This window comes from Symphalangus syndactylus, chromosome 3 (assembly GCF_028878055.3).
Source record: "Symphalangus syndactylus isolate Jambi chromosome 3, NHGRI_mSymSyn1-v2.1_pri, whole genome shotgun sequence".
NCBI lineage: Eukaryota > Metazoa > Chordata > Mammalia > Primates > Hylobatidae > Symphalangus > Symphalangus syndactylus.
Window position 1 is genome coordinate 66,872,137 of NC_072425.2, and position 17,427 is coordinate 66,889,563.

A 17,427-nucleotide genomic window follows, 5' to 3' on the forward strand; every position below is an offset into this window, starting at 1 on the left:
TGATATGGTTTGGATCTGTGTCTCTGCCCAAATCTTGTGTTGAATTGTAATCTCCAATGTTGGAGGTGGGGCCTGTTGGGAGGTGATTGATCAGGAGGGTGATTTCTCATGTATGGTTTAGCACCACCCCCTTGGTGCTGTCCTCATGACAGTCAGTAAGTTCTCATGAAATCTGGTTGTTTGAAAGTGTGTGACACCCCCGCCCTCCCCTGCCTTGTTCCTGCTCCAGCCATGTGATGTGCCTGCTCCCCCTTCCCTTCCGCCATGATTGTAAGTTTCCTGAGGCCTCCCCAGAAGCCGAGCAGATGCCAGCACCCTGCTTCCTGTACAGCCTCCAGAACCATGAGCCAATTAAACCTATTTTCTTTATAAATTGCCCAGTGTCAGGTATTTCTGTTTAGCAATGCAAGAATGGACAAATACAATAATTAAACAGTAAGGGGATTATTTTGCCTGCCATTCCACTCCAAGTGTCTAATTTAGAAGGCAATGTTTCTAGAAGTATGAGGACTGGATTTGTCTTCAGAAAGCATTTTACTCTTCCATTAGAAGCTTTTGCTGCATTCAAAATCCAGTTGAGACTATGGACTTGAGCCGTCCAGTCAACCACCACTCTTAAAAGGTTGAATGTTTTTATTTGAATTGACTCACAAGGCCTCTGCTAATTTTGTTTGAAGTTTTTGCAGGTCCCACATTTGGGTAAGTGGATGCCGTTATCACTCAGTCCCTTGGAGTTCCTTCTCTTCCTGCTGTTGGGTTTATCAGGCACTAGAACATCCCAAACAATGATTCTCAGTCTTGGCTGCACGTTGGAATCTCCTGTGGGGCTGTTACGCCAGTGCCAAAATTCTGCTTTCCTGTCAACCTCTCCATAGCAGGGAGGGAGATTTCTGGTAATCTTTTCCATGGAATGACCTAATTAATCTCCATCCAAAGGTAAATGGTGCAGGCAGTATCGACAACGTGTGCTGTGTTCGGACAGACTGGGCTGCCTCGGTTAGATTAGCCTTGACAGTATCTCCAGGTGACAAACACAACAAATGCTGTTTGTTTCCTTTGAGTCTTTCAGGGACAGAGCACAGCCTCATACCCAGAGCTCCAGCTCTGAGATGCAGATGGGGGCAGAGGAAGAAGCTGCAGCGCATTCTCTCAAGGTCATATCAATGGCGCCTTCTTGCCTTCCTTCTCCTACTGTTGCTACGTAGAAAACATAATTTCCTTTTGATGGATAAGACAATCAGAGATGCAGATTGTGTTAATAACAGGTTGAAGGTGTAGGTTTTGTTTATAATAAAAATACCATATGGGCCACGCCTGTAATCCCAGCACTTTGGGGGGCCGAGGCAGGAAGATCTCCTGAGGTCAGGAATTTGAGACCAGCCTGGCCAACATGGTGAAGCCCTGTCTCTACTAAAAATATATATAAAACTTAGCCAGGCGTGGTAGCGCATGCCTGTAGTCCCAGCTACTCTGGAGGCTGAGGCAGGAGAATCACTTGAATCTGGGAGATAGAGGTTGCAGTGAGCCGAGATTGCATCATTGCACCCCAGCCTGGGTGACAGAGCGAGACTCCATCTCAAAAAAATATATATACCATATGATTTTGCTTATGAGTAAATAAAGACATTATATTAGGAAATTAAATCGTTTGTATGTTTACTAATCATTAATACATATTTTGATTTACTGAGATAATTCATTAAGTATAAAACATAAGCATCGAACATCTAACTTCACATTTAAGCAATCAAGTGTGGTATTTTGGGGGTGGGATCATAGTAGAGTATATTTCTAACACCAGAAAGCCCTTCGATAAAATGTCACATTTATGCTTAAATAACTCCTCCAGCTTCACTTTCCAATCTCAGAAAGTGGAAGGCTGAATTTCCAGGAGAATTTCTTAAAGATGTGTGTGAGGAAATCAGGCAGAGTTCAGTGAAAATGGTTAATTTCTGTCACTTTTTTATTGGAGAGTTTCTCGGAGCTGGGAGTATTTTAAGAGCCTCTTACGTCCTACTTTTTAAAACATCTGTTTAAATACATTTTTCTATCCCACTTCCTCAACCAATTTGAAAAATTCAGATTCTGCATGAACCTTTGGGAACACAGAGGCCAATGTTCCAACTTTGGCCGTAGCCCAGGGTTGCTGGTTCTCTGGCGAATGTTAAACTCAGGCCCTGCTTCCCACATCCAGGTGGGTGTTCAAAATCGCATGGTCCATTTTTCTCCTTCCCAGGTACTCTGTTGAGCTCTACCTGTTGTCACAACAACAAAAACAACAAATTATCCACCAAAATTAGGCAGCAGCTTTTCCATTTATCCCAACAGTTTTCTGATTAATCAATGTTTACTTTAGTGTGAAAACTGCTGTAAACAGAGCTTGAAATATAAGAGTTTGGAAAATGGGAAAGAATAAGATGGGAAAGAAACTGAACTTTCTTCTTGATTGCCATCACAATTAAACCACCCACCACCCTTTAAGCCTGAACAGGGACATGAGGAAGTTTGGGAGCCAGTGATGAGTAATAACATTGATTTGACCATTGAAATGTTAATAAATTCTTCCCCTACCTCAAAACTTGAGTATGAACCTACCAAATCCAAAGAAATGCTTTTACAACCTAATGAAAAAGGGAGATCCTGCAAAGTTGCAAACAATCCAGAAACTAGTGAGGCCGTCATTCTATGTGAACACTTATGCATCCATCCAACCCATGTGAAATATTTTTCTGAGTCTTTTAAATTGCAAGCACAGGAGTCTGAGGCAGGAGAATCTCTTGAACCCGGGAGGCGGAGGTTGCAGTAAGCCAAGATGTCGCCATTGCACTCCAGCCTGGGCAACAGAGCAAGACTCCATCTCAAATAAATAAATAAATAAATAAGTATTCAACTTTATATTGCTATCCTAAAATATAAAGGGGAACATGTGAAACACTCTCATAATTCACATCTTTTGTGAATGTTAGAATCATTATCAGTGATGCTAGGAACATGCTCGTTAGACCTTCAGAATTTGGTTTCCCACAGCAGAGCTGTGCCCCAGTTCTCTGGCAGTTAAAAGGCAACAGAGGTGTGTCTGTGCTGTTCTTCTTTCAGAATTGCTTTTTCTGAACATCCAGTTACTTCACTGATCAATGAATACCTCAAACATGTACCAAGAGGTAAATTCCCCTTTTGGGGTTGTTTTGGAGTCCTGCCAAGGGATTCAGGTGTTCATCTGGTATTAGTGAATTTAGGGGCTGATTTGCTTATTAACTGATTAATAAGCTCTGCAACAGTATCCTAGGCAAAATATTCTAGAAAGCATCCCCTCTGTATTAAAAGTTCAAAAAAAAAATAAATTTAAGGGGTAAAAATGCAGTTTTATTGCATGGCTATGTTGCATAGTGGTGTAGTCTGGGCTTTTATTTTTTTATTTTTACCTTTTTGAGATGGAATCTCACTCTGTCGCCCAGGCTGGAGCGTAGCGGTGCCATCTCAGCTCACTAGAACGTCCGCCTCCGGGTTCAAGTGATTCTCCTGCCTCAGTCTCCTGAGTAGCTGGGATTACAGGCGTATACCACCAAGCCCGCCTAATTTTTGTATTTTTAGTAGAGACAGGGTTTCACCACGTTGGCCAGGCTGGTCTTGAACTCCTGACATCAGGTGATCCACCCGCCTCGGCCTCCCAAAGTGCTGGGACTACAGGTGTGAGTTACCATGCCTGGTCTGGGCTTTTAGTGTAACCATCACTAAGTAGTGTACATTGTACCCATTAAGTAATTTCTCCTCCCTCGCCACCTCCCTCCCTTCCTAGTCTCCAGTGTCTATTATTTCATACTCTGTGTCCATGTGTACACTTTATTTAGCTCCCACTTATAAGTGAGAACATGAATTATTTAACTTTGTTTAAAAGCTTTTTTTTAAAAAAAAAATGGTGGTAGGGAAGGGGACATGTGTTTTAAATGGAATACATTAACTAATCCGATACAAACAAATTGTTAAAAGGTTTTTGGCTTTGCTTTTAATTTTTTTTTCTTCTTTTTAGACTGAGTCTCTCTGTGTCACCCAGGCTGGAGTGTAGTGGCGCAATCTCAGCTCACTGCAACCTCCGCCTCCCAGGTTCGAGTGATTCTACTGCCTCAGCCTCCTGAATAGCTGGGAATACAGGCACCCACCACCACACCCAGCTAATTTTTGTATTTTTAGTAGAGATGGGGGTTTCACCATGTTGGCCAGGCTGCTCTCGAACTTCTGACCTCAGGTGATCCACCCGCCTCGGCCTCCCAAAGTGTTGAGATTACAGGTGTGAGCCACCTCGCCTGGCCTCTGTTTTTATCAGTAAACCTGCCTTTAGAGTGAAAAGCATATTCATTAGAAGCTAAGACAGTTTGCTTTTATAACTGATGCTTCTTTCTGGCAGCTAAAATGTTTTCAGGGAGCTTTGTGACATTGTATCTTGTGTACTTGACCTTGATTTCTGACACCAAAGCCCTGTCAGGTTTAATTTAAGATGATCTAAAACTGATGTAAAATATCTTTCACATTTAACTGTGTATTTTCCCTAAATCAAATTTTAAAATAATGGCACTTTCTCTTTTTAAAAAAATGGCATCTGTAATTAGAAGTAAAGATATGGGCTGGTTTGTGTAACTTGGCCATTTATATGACCTGGTTAGGAAGTTATTTGCCTCTGTGTGTGGGTATACAATTCATTAAAGATAAGAAGATGACTGATTTTTCTAAATTTTCTTAAAACACCACTAGCGTTCTAATCATTTGCATAGTTAAGTTGTGGTTGATTGTAAAAAGGTTGATGATAACAGGAATAACTCTGCATGTATTTTGAGTGCCTCTAAGTTAGCTGCCTTCCTTTCATCCTGAAGGCAGTAGAAGTGGTTGAAAGATGGCACGTGGGAAACCATTATGACTGACCAGTGGCAGCCCCTAGTTCTCCCCAAGGCTCTGAACTCCCAATCCCAACCACTGTATCTCTGCTTTGTGTTGATCTAGAATGTCTTCCCAGGTAAGCTGTGTAGAGACTTGCCTTTGCTTTGGGGTTTTATCATCATGATGGTCATTATTTGGATTCACTGATGTGTGGAGCCCTCCACAATGTTAATAATTACTCCAAATAAGAAAGTCTTCCTTCCGAAGGTCAAGTAAGCTCTTGGTATACTAGAAAGGGACATCAGCTGGCCTGAAGTGAAATTCCTGCCCTGTCATTTTTATCCTCAGCAGTTTTGGGTGACTCCCCAAAACTCTCAGTGTTTTTATTTCCGTCTTCCATTGAGGGCTATGTTGGCTCCTGGTGATATTACAAAATTTAAACATGTGAGTAACTTACCTTCAGAAGTGAAAAATCACTTTCTGCTGTGTCTTGAATAGGCTACCTTTTTCACCAAAGCTTGTTTTATTGGGCTTCCTAGTTAATAAGACACTGAACTAAGTACAATGTTATACATAATATGTCAATATAAGCTGTTTTACTTCATATAATACAAGAGTTATTTTCAGACATATTAAAAAAGGACGAGGATATGGCCAGGCATGGTGGCTCACACTTGTAATCCTAATGCTTCGGGAGGCTGAGGCAGGTGGATTGCTTGAGCCCACGAGTTCAAGACCAGCCTGGGCAGCATGGCAATATCCTGTTTCTACAAAAAATATAAAAATTATCCGAATGTGGTGTGCATCTGTAGTCCCAGCTACTAAAGAGGCTGAGATGGGAGAATCACCTGAGCCTGGGGAGGTCGAGGCTGCAGTAAGCCATGATTACACAACTGCACTCTGGCCTGGGTGACAGAGTGATACTCTGTCTCAAAAAAAAAAAAAAAAAAAAAAATACCAGGATAAGCACCAGAAATACACATACACAGACTTACAGTGAAGAACCCATGTTCTCCAATATGTGTGGCTTACAGGTGCATCCTCACCCTCTTCCTGCTGATGATACCTCTTTTTTGGCTCTTTATACCTATTTTTGAAACAATGAATTAATGGATGGCCCCTTGCTCCCTATTTTTGAATGAATGAATGAGTGGCCCCTTCCTGCAGACATGGGCATCCGCATCTCCTGCACTCCTACACATCTCCACACCATAAGAACAAGCACCTGTGGACAGGAAAGTCCTCACAGAGAGCTCAGGTCGAAGGGCAGGAAGATGAAGAATTCCCATATATTTTTCAGGTTGCTTGATTTCTGTTAAATTTGGTGATGAGAGGGTTAAAGGGTTGGAAGAAGATTTTCCCTAACCAACGTGCCATTTCTGTGATTCCTCCACTCTCTCACTAGCAGAGAAAGGTCCAGACTGCACCAGACATTTGGCTGGCTCTGGCTGTTCACACATCTGAGTCCACCCAGCAGTGGGCTCTGTGTTAAGGGAAATCAAGAGCCTGTTCTTTTTAACCATGATCCTCACTTTCCCATCTTCAAGAGACAGTTTGTCATTACTGTTGTGAGAGATGTTTTGATTTTATATATTTGGCCAGAGATTACTCTTGTCACTGTCCACAAAGGTGTAACTTGATGTCCTTCCTAACCCCCATGCCAGGTCAAGACCTGTGTTACATTCCCCTGCCCCCTACCACCCCCCACCCCAAATGGGGTCTCACTCTGTTGCCCAGGCTGGAGTGCAGTGGTGCCATCTCAGCTCACTGCAAACTCCACCTCCTAGATTCAAGTGATTCTCCCACCTCAGCTTCCCGAGTAGCCAGGACTACAGGCGCACACCACCACACCTGGCTAATTTTTGTATTTTTAGTAGAGGTATGGTTTCACATGTTGGCCAGGCCGGTCTCGAGCTCCTGGCCTCAAGTGATCAGCTGCCTTGGCCTCCCAAAGTGCTGGGATTACAGGCATGATTCACCTTGCCCGGCTGACCTGTGTTACTTCGATTATGAACACCCATGTATGACAGTTTTGCTTCTCTGCCTCCAAGTGAGTGGTATCTCTGCCACTAGAGGTTGGCATGAATGGCTGATAATGCCAAATAATAACTTTCACCTAGGAAACTTAGACAAGGAGACCTAACCCATAGCAATAGCAAACGTTTCATAAATATTTGTTATACGAATGAAATGAATAGCAGAAGCTAAGAGTGCTTTCTAAAGATTGGGCCCAAGAGGAGATAAAATGGGCAACTAGTCTGGTATTACAGAGCTTCAAGGATTTAATGGTCCATTGCCTTGAGGAGGAGATCCTTGAGTAAAGGTTTCCTGGAGACCTCTAAGTCTTCAGTGACTCTCTCTGCTTGCAGGTCATGTACCACCTGCCCCTGTTAGTGCCCATTTCTCCCCATAGTGTGAAACTCTGTTACATGGCTGTCTCTTCCAGCTCTGTTTTTTTTTTTTTTTTGAGACAGGGTCTTGCTGTGTTGCCTGGGCATGGCTCACTGCAGCCTTGACCTCCCAGGCTTAAGCAATCCTCCCACTTCAGCCTCCTAACTGGGACTACAGGTGCGCACCACAATGCCTGGCTAATTTTTTATTTTTTTGTAAAGATAGGGTCTCACTATGTTGCCTAGGCTGGTCTTGAACTCCTAGACACAAGTGATCCTCCTACCTTGGCCTTCCAAAGTGTTGGGATTACTGACATGAGCCACGGAAACTGGCACCAGCTCACTCTTAAATTCCTCAAGAGCAATGCTGTATTCATGTCTGTTTCCTCCAGCTCTCAGACAAAGGCAATGCATAAACAAACAAATACCTTCTGAATTCCAGATGAACACCATTAGAAATCTCAAGTTATTATAACATAGTTTTGGCATTTTCAGGGTGGGGAACCCAATAGCAGATCAACAGGCTCTCTTTTACTATTTTTGCAAGGCTTGTGGTTTTTGGCAGCAGTGTCTGCCAGGCTCTGCCTCATGCTCATTTAGCTCCAACCACAGTGACCTCCTTTCTTTTGGTCCCTGTATTCACAATGCTCCTTCAAGCCCAGGACTTTTCCACATGCTCCTCTCTCTGCTTCCCTTTTCTCTTTGCCTGCCCAAGTCTTTCTTGTCCTCCACTAGAATGGAAGATCCATGAAGGCCAAGGTCTATGTCTACTTTTCCCCACCTTGTAGCTGCAGTGCCTGACATAGATGCAGGCCAGTTTGCCAAAAGCCTATCCACTCAAGAACCCATTCCTGGGGCAAAGGAATATGATTTTTTTATGAGCCCATGCAGGTGACCTTAAGGCCACATTCTGGCCTTTCTTGCACCTGTCTCTTGCAGTGTCCAGCCTCATTTCCTCTCCCTATTGGATTGTGGTTTCCTGCTTCTCCCAGGCCTCACTGTCATCTCACATCCTCCATCTGCCGGAACGTCCTGTAACTGATTTCCTTTGTACTCATAAATAGCTAACTTCATTTATTTGTCTTAAATAAGAAAGCTGGGCTGGGCGCGGTGGCTCACGCCTGTAATCCCAGCACTTTGGGAGGCCGAGGCGGGTGGATCACAAGGACAGGATATCAAGAGTATCCTGGCTAACATGGTGAAACCCCGTCTCCACTAAAAATACAAAAAATTAGCTGGGCGTGGTGGTGGATGCCTGTAGTCCCAGCTACTTGGGAGGCTGAGGCAGGAGAATGTCATGAACCTGGGAGGCAGAGCTTACAGTGAGCCGAGATCCCACCACTGCACTCTAGCCTGGGTGACAGAGCGAGACTCTGTCTCAAAAACAAAACAAAAAAAAAAAAAAGAAAGAAATCTGATATTATAGAAGACTTTCTTTGACACCTTCTTTTCCCACCCACCCTCCCTTGGGTTAGATACTCTTTCCAGTGTACCTGTAATGCCCAGCATCCTTCATATTACATTATAATTCTTAATTTATGCGTCTCTCCCACTACAGACCAAGAGTTCTTTGATGGGGAATCATGTCGGGTTCACCTCTGCATCCCTTCGGGCTCGATAAACGTGAAGTCAATGACATTAAAACCCTGTGTGAAGACAATATTATGAACTCAAAGGTATCTGAGAGATTCATCTAGGTGGTAGTATCTACAACCTCAGAGGATGTGCTCAGCTGTTCTCCCATGGAATAGAATTTTGCCTCCTTGACTTTGGGATTGTGATATCGAGCAAAAGGCAACAGGGTCCATGTGGCCATGTTTGTCTTTTTCCAAAGAAATATTTGGCCATTGGAAATATTGCTTCTCAGTTGCAAGATAACCAAAAAGCCTTGCATGGGGCCCTAAATCTAGTTTGGGAAGCTTGGGATTGGCCATGCTTAGCTCTTGGGATGTGTTTGTTGAGCTGCAAATGTACCCTTCCAGGAAGAGTTAAGTCTGTGACAATGACTTCTCAAGCAGAGTCACCAGACAGCTGTTTTAGAATCCCTGAGGGCCAAAAAAAAAAAAAAAAAGTGCTGAAGGGAACAATGGCTTGCTTATGAACTAGGAGAGATATTCAATAGATAATACCCTTTTCATCAACCAAGTTTTAAAGAAATTGAGGATAAGACCAAACAGCAAAGCATAAGGTGACCAAAATGTGTTGTGGTTAATGCTGAAGTATAGAGAGCGTGGCTCATAACTGGAGTGAGGACTTGTCCTAAACCCAGAATGTGGTAGACTTAGCTATAAGGTCGCCATGTGTTCGGGAAGACTCAGGCCTCACCCAGCAGGGCAGTCCTCTAATGACATGGAAGAGTGGTGCGAAAGAGAGGAAGGGGCAGAGGCCAGGAGTGTCATGCAATTGGTGTGCCTTCTCACGGAATTATTGAGTGTGTCCCCTGTGTCGTAGACCCATCACAGTTGTCTCTTCCAGTACTTCGTGAGCTCCCTAAGGGCAGGGACTGTGTATACTTCTGGGCACTAAAATGAGTGTGAATCCATGCCAGGCACTCTATGCCAGTCTTTATTGGAAATATATCATTTTATCTTAAATAGTTCTTCAATGTAGGTACTATCACTTGCCCTGACTTTAGAGATACGGGCACTAAGGTTTGTGGAGGTAAATAACTTTCCCAAGATCACACAAGTAGCACATGTCAGAGTGGGAAACTGAGCCCAGGAGGCCTGACATCCCAGGCAGAGCTGCTAACTGTTGTTCTTTATGCTTCTTGATGGGTGATTCAAGGCCTTGTGTAGTGTTAGTGTATCATTTAATGATCTGATTATGAAAGTACTAAATGAGGTGATTGGGGGATTCTCTGTCTCGAATTCTCTATTCCTGGCCTTTCATAAATTCCTTTCTCCCTGGCTGGGATCCAGCTGGCTTACACAGCTGTCAGTGTAATCTCTATCAATATTTACACAAGGGGTCACGCCATCACAGAAACCAGAGAAATATCAGGATTAGTGCTTTCACTGGATGAAGTTTGAGGATTGAAGAACCTTCTGTTGAATGGATTTGAAATAGTTGCATAGAAAATATTTTTTTATTTTCCTTGAAGAGAAGTAAACAAGCCAGAGATTATTTGAAATTTATTTTGCTAATTGAAACAAAGCATGACAGTGACCTTCGAACCAGTGCCAGTAAAAATCAAATAAAACCTGGATAGTATATTCTGAGAGTGGTCTAAATGAGATGCCTTTTAGCGGGGGTTTGTTCAAATGCTTAAATTTTTAAAAAGGATGAGGTAAAGCTATGTTTATTGATATAAAAAGATTATCAATATATAACAGGCATGAGAGAAGTGAGGTATAGAAAGAAGTTTATGTGTTTATGAATATCCCTTTGTGTATGAGATACTTTTGATACAGAATACATAAATAGTTACAGATATGTTATTTTTTCAAGAAATAAGAAAGTGTAAAAATGATTACCTTTGAATGGAGTGGGAAAAGATAATTTCCCTGTTAATTTTTCTGTTATATTCAATTTACTTTTTCAAATGTGGATAGAGATTATTTCTGCAGAATAAGATTATCTCTGCAGAGATAAGTCATCTTAGTTTTCTTCTTTTTACTTCTCTTTATTAAAAAATTAAACATAAAAAACCCAAATGCTACATTTTAATTAAAAATAAATATTAGCAGTTTAAAATTAAGATATGAGTAGTAACTCTGAGAAGAGTGACTAAAACTCCTGTAGTCCCTTTAACGCTGACTTCAAATCCACATGAAGTTATCCTGGGGGTGTGGAGTGTATAATTTATGTTATTACAGATTTTTGTTAAATAAATCCTATGTTTGTGTTCTGGAAATATTTTTGTGGACATGCCTGTGCTTCTGGGTCTGGATTTGTATGGTTGGAAAGAAACACTGGGCAAAGTGAGGGGGACAGTGGGGGCCAAGCAGGCAGTGGGGGCTCTGTTACCTCGAGCCATTTCCTTCTTGGAGAGAAAGCTTGAGGGAGGCTCCAAGGTAGGGCCAGGAGACAGCCAATACGGAGCCCACGGCGGCACAGGCATGAGGTTATTCATTCATCAAACAGTTATCGAGGGTCTACCTTGTGCCTTTGGGGAGTGTCTGTAACATTTTGTGCCAAATTAGAGGCTTTCTGATTGACTGGACCCTTAAAACACAAGTTCCAAGTTCATTTTGATTGCTTCTCCAGGCCTCCATGTGAATTACATTAGTCACATCAGCAGCTCACTGAGGCTGCAGGAATAGGCCATTTTGTTGACAGAGGCAGACGTGGAGATGGGGATAGATGTGGAGGAGGAAAGAGTGGGGCCAGAAGACAGGCCTCTGATGAGTGAGGGCTGTGAGGGCGTGTGGTCTGTGCCCACTTGGGATTCTGCCTGGATTATGTTACAGATTTCAACTCCTTTCGCCTGCAAGCTGTTCAGACTCCCAGATTTGCTCATGAGTTTGGTTTCATTCAGATGGGAAAAAAAAGGAAAAAGGGGGATACGTACATTGTCTCTCCCATCTTTGCAGGACACACACATGTGTTACGCTTCCCATTCTCCAACTGAGGAATAGGCCTCATTCCCAGAGCCTTTAAATTGCAGGAAGCTGAAGAATGGGATCCATAGGGAGCAGAGCTGTCCTCTGTTTTCTGTGCAGCTTTAGGAACCCTTTGACTGACACTCTTGGAGTCTAAGAGCAAGGTGTGTCCCAGGGAGCAAAGTGGGAATTGAAATTGTACCTTTATGGCTAATTAGCTGTGTAACCCAGAGGAACTTGACCAGATGATCTTTAGTTTCTGAACTATAGGGGGAATGGAGGAGCTGTCTTAGAATTGGAGAATAATAAAATGAGGACATTCTGGGATTTCATAAGATGATGGTCACTTTGGGAAGGTTCTCTTAAATTCTACTCCCCTCTGTATTAAAAAAAAAACTTTTTTTTTTTTTTTTTTTGCAATGAGAAAATGCATGGTGCCCTATAATCCAGGGGCTTGAGATCCAACTCTAACTGGGAAACTCTAATATGGAGAGAAACTGGTGCCTCCCTCACTTAGCTAGTTCTGAGAGCATCTCTCCTCCACCACCAAGGGCTGGGCTGCTTCATCACTTATCAAATCATCTTAGACTCATAAACGTCTCCAGGTAACCGGCCTCTTCCCTCCTCTCCCCTTTCTCTGCATGGAAACTTTCCAGCCTAACTCCCTACACATCTGTTCTGGGAGCTGCCTCCTAATTTTATCCTAGGGGCCTGATATGAAAAGGGCCAAAGGAAACATTCCATCACTTCTCCCTGGGGCATCTTGGGTCAGGGGTGGAGGCTTGCTCCTTAGTGAGACGGCCAGAGGCCATTGACTGGGAACCAAACCTAATTGTCGCAGAACCCATCTGAGGGCAGCGTGCTTTGGCAGGAAGGACTGTGGGGTATTCCCATCATGTTCAGGCTCATCTGTTTAATGCTTCTTCCTTAATATTGAAATAGAGTCTTCACTGCAACTCATCTCTACTAAAAAATACAAAAATTAGCCTGGCGTGGTGGCGGGTGCCTATAATCCCAGCTACTTGGGAGCTGAGGCGGGAGAATCGCTTGAACCCAGGAGGCGGAGGTTGCAGTGAGCCGAGATTGCACCACTGCACTCACATAAGACCAGATATTGTATAGTCCCATTGATCTGAAATTTTCAGAATAGGCAAATCAATAGAGACAAAAAGAAGATTGGTGAGTGTCTAGAGCTGGGGGAGTTGGAAGGAAATGATGGTTGACTGCTAATGGATATATGGTTTCTTCTGAGGATGACTGAAAATGCTCTAAAAATTATTTTGATGGTTTCACAGCCCTGTGAATATACTAAAAATAATTGAATTGTAGACTTTAAATTGTAAATATGGAAAGTGAATTCTATCACAAGAAAACTGTTATTAAAAAACAAAGACTACTACGTAGTGATGTGTCCTTCCCACCAGACACCTTAAGAGGCACTTTATGCCAGTTTGTCCCACTGTTGTTGATGCTAAGTTTTGATCACTTGGATAATGTGGTTTCTACTAGATCTTGCCATTGCATTAGGTTCGTGCAAAAGTAACTGCTGTTTTTGTCATTACTTCAAGGGCAAAAACCGCGGTTACTTTCTCACCAACCTGTACAAGAATCTTTGTCTTGTGATTAATAAGTAATATGAAGGGTGACATTCACCACTCTCTGTACATCCTATTCTCCACCCATTAGCATCCACTGGTGATCCTTGCCAGTAAGATCTATTACATAAATGGGTACAATACAGTAGTTTTAAAAATGATCAGATTTTTTACATTTATCTAGTAATTTTCTGGAGAGAACGTATTCCTTCTCCCTCTTTTTAAAAAACTCACTGGGTCTCAAAAAATTAAACATAGCATTATCACTTCTGGGTGTAAACCCAAAATAATTTGGAAACAGGGTCTCAAAGAGCTTTTTGCATACCCATGTTCATAGCAGCATTATTCACAATAGCCAAATGGTGTAAACAACCCACATGCCCGTCAGTGGATGAATGGGTAAACAAAATGTGGTATATACATGCAATGAAATATGATTCGGCCTCAAAAAGAAATGAAATTCTGACACATGCCACAGCATTGATGAACCTTGAAAATATGCTCAGTGATGTAAGCCAGTCAGAAAAAGACAAATATTATATGATTCCCCTTATACGAGGTACCTAGTGTAGTTAAATTCATAGAGACAGAAAGTAGAATGGTGGATGGCAGGGACTGAGCGTGGGGAGGGGCCAATGGGGAATTCTTACCAAATGAGTACAGAGTTTCAGTTTGCAATGATGAAAAAGTTCTGGAGAGGGATGGTGGTGATGGTTGCATGACAACGTGAATGTATTTAATGCCCTAAACTGTACACTTAAGAGTTAAACTTCATGTTCGGTATTTTTTACCACAAAAAATACCCTCACTAAGTTCTCATTTCTTCCTTTTCATTTTAATATGTTACCAGAAATTATACTCCTTGATGCTGGAAATTGGCCAATAGGAGCCCCTTCAAGCTACTTCTGCATCCCTCGTTACCCTCCCAGTATATTCTTGTTTTCTGGCACAAGATGTTTAAGGTCGACTTTTATTTCCCCTGACCCAGTCTTGGACACAGCCATTTCTCCAAGGAGGCCTGGTTCTTCTACAGGGGAACTGTAGTCAGAAACAAGATCTGGTTGCTTGGGGAGCTTGTTGCCATGTATTTGGTGGTTATATGCTTCTCACCCTTTCAGTGAACAGAGCTGGGGAAACAAACATACACTCACGCACACATATACACACGTACTGTGGTAGTGACTAGCCCCATGTGGCTGTTCAGAAATAAGATTTCCAGCAAGACATATACACAAACATGCATGCATACAAATGCATGCAGATATTTTAATCAGTCGTCTCCAATTTTAATCCATCACCACCTTTCTCCACCCCACCTCATCACAGTCCATATTTCTCTTCTTCCATCGTGACAGCTCTGGTTCTCAAGCATCTCCACATATTTACTTATTTGTTCTGCCCTTCACTAAATAAAACAACTTGTGTGATGTATTATACCAATGCCACAAATCATTTTTTAAAATGAAAGGAACAAAATTTACTTTTTCTGATGCTTAGCGGGTCTAAATGCATTTTCTAGATGTATTTTCTTTTTTAGTGGGTAGAAAGGGTGGGATTGAGGCAATGGTGGAAGTAGTGACTGCAGTAGAGAATTAAAACAAGAAATACAGAGGGGACGATAGAGAATGAGAGAGAGCGGGGAAGTGGACAGAGTAGTGGAGAATTTCTTCAACATTGAAAACTTTCACATGACTAAACCCACTCATAAGAGTGAGCTGAGGCCAGGCGCGGTGGCTCACGCCTGTAATCCCAGCACTTTGGGAAGCCGAGGCGGGTAGATCACCTGAGGTCAGGAGTTTGAGACCAGCCTGGCCAATATGATAACACTTTCTCTACTGAAAATATAAAAATTTAGCTGGGCGTGGTGGTGGGCACACTGGTGAGTGCCTGTAATCCCAGCTACTCGGGAGGCTGAGGTAAGAGAATCGCTTAAGAGGCGGAGATTGCAGTGAGCCAAGATTGCACCACTGGACTCCAGTGGACTCTGTCAGTTGGGTGACGGAGCAAGACTACATCTTGAAAAAAAGAGTGAGCTGGACAAGAGGTAGAAATTAGGAAAAGAGGAGCCATTAAAAACAAACATCTGTTTTTCCGATCATTGGAGTAATGCTTTGTGTGTTTACTTAAGAAATAGCACACAAGGTTAGACTCAATGAAAATAGAGGGAAAGACAGCTTTTTTAAATGAATTCCAATAAGATTTGTGACGCTCGGGGGTTCAGTTGCTGTTCTTGGCTTTGACGGTGACATTTTCTCAGCCATCGCATTGGATCCAGCATCCATGCTCTACATGTTTGTTCTTAAAAATGAAGATTGATTGATTTATTTTTAAAAGGTTTTCCTGCCTTTGGAAGGGAACCAAGTATCTTTCAAGTTGGGGAAATAACTTCCTTTTGAGACTTGACCTCTTCCTCACCCCAACGAGCCATTTGGACTTTTATGTAGGAATTGGGTAAGCATTACAGAAGCAAGAGATTCTTTCTCTTCATTATTTAACTCCCAAACAAGCTGAGTTTTTTCCGGCTCTGAAGTGTTCTGACTTTTAAAAGAGATGGTGAGATGGAGGCAAAGGCATGTTGAAATGAGCGTCCTAAAACCTAGGCTATAGTTGTGGCCTGAAGACTTACTAGCTGTGTGACTATAGATATCTTGTGGCTCTGAACTTACTTTCAACTGGGAAATGTGGATAAAATCTGCTCTGTTCTTTTTCTGTTTTGAATTTTTATCCTACACACTTCCAAATAAGATTTCCAGCGACTTATAAGAGACAAGATATCTCAAACTACTCTGATAATGTGAGGATAAATGATCGAGAGTCCTGGGATAGGTGGAGGGAATTAATGGTACCAGAAACCCAAATGAAAAGTAGTTGCTGCAAACGAGCACTAATTTGTTTTCTAACTCTTTGCTGCCCAATATGGTAGTGACTAGCCCCATGTGGCTGCTCAGTCTTTGAAATGTGGATGGTTTGAATCAAGATGTGCTGCGAGTGTGAAATATACACTGGATTTCAAAGACTTAGTATAAATAACATAAAATACCTCATGAATAATTTTTTTTTTTTCAAGACAGAGTCTCGCTCTGTTGCCAGGGTGGAGTGTAGTGGCCTGATCCGGCTCACTGCAACCTCTGGCTCCTGGGTTCAAGCAATTCTCCTGCTTCAGCCCCCCAAGTAGCTGGGACTACAGACATGTGCCACCACGCCCAGCTAATTTTTGTATTTTTAGTAGAGACGGGGTTTCACCACATTGACCAGGCTGGTCTCGATCTCTTGGCCTCATGATCTGCCCGCCTCGGTCTCCCAAAGTGCTGGGATTACAGGCGTGAGCCACTGCGCCCGGCCTCTCATGAATAATTTTTTACATTGATTGCATGTTGAAATGATGATGTTTTGAATATATTGACTTAAAATATTTTATTAAAATTAGTTTCTCATTTCTTTTTTTTTTTTTTTTTTTAAGAGAGAGTCTCACTCTGTTGCTCAAGCTGGAGTGCAGTGGTGCAGTCATAACCCACTGCAGCCTCCACCTCCTGAGCTCAAGCAATCCTCCCACCTCAGCCTCCTGAGTAGCTGGGAATACAGGCATGCACCACCATGCCTGGCTAATTTTATTTGTTTATTTAATTATTTTTTTTTTGTAGAGGATGAGGTCTTGCTGTGTGGTCCAGACTAATCTTGAACTCCTGGCCTCAAGTAATCCTCCCACCTCGGCCTTCCCAAGTGCTGAGCTTACAGGCATGAGCCACCATACCCAGCCTCTTTTTACATTTTTAATGGCTACTAAAAAGTTTTAAATTTCATAAGTGGCTCTCATATTTCTATCAGATAGTGCTAGTCCAACCTATTTTCACCCAAGGCCCCCTGCCAGCCAAGAAAAGGAAAATATATTTATCATGCCTCTGTTACCTGATTAAAAGAAGGGTGCTGTCCCATGCATTTATATAGAGTCACATACTTCAAAGCTTTATATAAAAATAAGGCAGAAATGATGGTGCCTTGCTACAGCTGTAGTCCTTCTTCTCTGCTGGA

General features: G+C 42.4%; 1 protein-coding gene and 1 long non-coding RNA gene across 2 annotated transcripts in view; one reads left to right on the forward strand and one right to left on the reverse strand.

Annotated features, from left to right (window-relative positions):
* The window catches only part of GNA14 (G protein subunit alpha 14), a 232,813-nt gene that overhangs the window by 135,070 nt on the left and 80,316 nt on the right, over nt 1-17,427 (forward strand). The window lies entirely within an intron of this gene.
* Nucleotides 1-17,427, reverse strand: part of LOC129479297 (uncharacterized) — a 76,419-nt gene that overhangs the window by 2,861 nt on the left and 56,131 nt on the right. The window contains exons 3-4 of the long non-coding RNA XR_008656637.1: nt 5,855-5,956; nt 5,327-5,404 (exon numbers count right to left, since the gene is read on the reverse strand). This is a non-coding gene — a long non-coding RNA (uncharacterized lncRNA). The remainder of the gene's footprint in view (nt 1-5,326; nt 5,405-5,854; nt 5,957-17,427) is intronic.